At 42.7% G+C, this 1,926-nt stretch overlaps 1 protein-coding gene across 1 annotated transcript in view; it reads right to left on the minus strand.

Moving 5' to 3' along the window:
- The window catches only part of CAMK1D (calcium/calmodulin dependent protein kinase ID), a 394,722-nt gene that overhangs the window by 7,434 nt on the left and 385,362 nt on the right, over nt 1-1,926 (minus strand). The gene's annotated exons all lie outside the window — the stretch shown is intronic.

A 1,926-nucleotide genomic window follows, 5' to 3' on the forward strand; every position in this document is an offset into this window, starting at 1 on the left:
ACTAACTGAGTGTGGGACCAGAGACGAGTCATTTGCATCGATTTACACCTGCCGGGTACTTTTCCTTTACAATAACTTCTTTCCCCACATAAACTAATGAGAAACGGGGAGGCAGGAAAGGGACCCTCAGAGATATTCCCTTTCCCAACAAATAGGTGATCTACATGTATCTGATGCATATCCTATTTCCCAGTGTACAAGAGGCACCTCTGTAAAAAAACGTAAGCCCCCCCCAAAAGTATAATATTGTGAGGAAAAGGTTTTTAATGTAAATTCAACTGAATTTTGGTCAGCCTTAATTACACTGATTTCAGTTATTTTCCATTACTGAGCCTCAGGATATAGCACACCTTAATTTACACCTCCCTTTTCAGGAAATAAAAAGTGCCTAGTATACTGGAAAGCACGGTAAACCCTCTCTTATTTTCCTTGTAACTGTTTTGCAGACCAGGGTTTCCAGACATCTCCCTGGGGTCTTTAGCATCAGCTGCAGTAGTCTCCCCTAACTCTTCTGCTTAACTGATTTCTTACAAAAAATGGAAGTTCTTGCTAACGAGCTCTCTCTCTGGGTTTGGTGCATGCTGAGGAATCCAGCAGTTGTTTTCTACCTTAAGTTCAGATGACATTAAAAATACCCAGCTCAGCATATCTGGCCACTCTTAACATCATTCTGCAGCATTCAACCACTAGATACTGCATGGGCACATCTGAGCACTTGCACCAGTGTATGTGGGCTTTGTTCTTAGTCTCCTTTCCTTAAACCAAGAGATTCTCCATTATACTAATAAAAACTATTTGAGATCAGAGGCAGTGAGAGATTGGCCTTCTGGAGCTCTGGCCATACACATTCACATGCTGTTGTCAGAATCAAATTTTCATCCAGGCTGTCTCCAGCACTGGGCTGCTGACTGCCGCCTCTGGCAAGGATGCTCTAGGTCCCCAGCAGAAGCAATCCAGCATCACATCACTCATATGGAGGCAACAGTTGTGTGATCCAAGAAGGCCACTGGAGAAAGAGCCCTGCTTTCCTGGAAACTGCTGGAAGATCTGTACTGGACTATTCCTGGCAAGGAGGTTGTTAATGCAATATACTTCAGTCAGCAAATACAACCTCAGTCAAGTGAACCAAACACCATTGCACGGTGCTGTACAAAAAGCCAATTAAACCACCAGTGAACCCGAGCAGGAAGTGTCAGTCTAATAAGCTATTAGCATACCTAGTCTGTTCCACAGCTTAACGCCCAATCTAATAGGAGTTTATCTAACAGGGAATCTTACATCCCGCCATTTTTAACTGACTTTTTATGATAGGAGAAACCTTCCAAAGACAGGGGTAGGGTGTGGGGAAGACAATAAACACTCAAGAAGCCTGGATAAAATGGATTTCACTGGGAAGGATGCAATCTTCTAAAAGATGCCCCTGCCACTCTCCCTCCTTCCCTGGTGTTCAGAAGAACATATAGACCAAGCAGTCAAATTCACTAGGCAGCTCTGAAAGCCTCAGGTCTAATGTACAATGGAAGGCAGGATAGACTTGTACCTTATAGACTAACTAAATCAACAACCCATAAGCTTTCATAGGTAGCAGCTTGCTTCCTCAGATGCTGAGATACTGTACAATAACCAACTCGCTGGGCCAGATCTAATTTTGGTGTAGGAGGGTTCAACTTCTGTTAAAGTAAATGGGATTCATGCCTGCTTACACAGGAGCTGAATTTGGCCCCAGGATTCTAGGACTGACTCTGGCTTCTCAGCCACAGTAGACATTTGAGAGGGCATTGGCATGGAGGGGTAACTCCCATGAAAAATATAAGCCAAAATGAAACAAACTTCCATAGAAAATTTGACTTTTCTTTAAAAACAAAACAACAAAATAAAATATTTTCATTTGAAAAGTTTTCGATTTCTATCTAACCTCTCACCCCC

Source organism: Gavialis gangeticus, unplaced genomic scaffold (assembly GCF_001723915.1).
Source record: "Gavialis gangeticus isolate Ggan-Ray unplaced genomic scaffold, GavGan_comp1, whole genome shotgun sequence".
NCBI lineage: Eukaryota > Metazoa > Chordata > Crocodylia > Gavialidae > Gavialis > Gavialis gangeticus.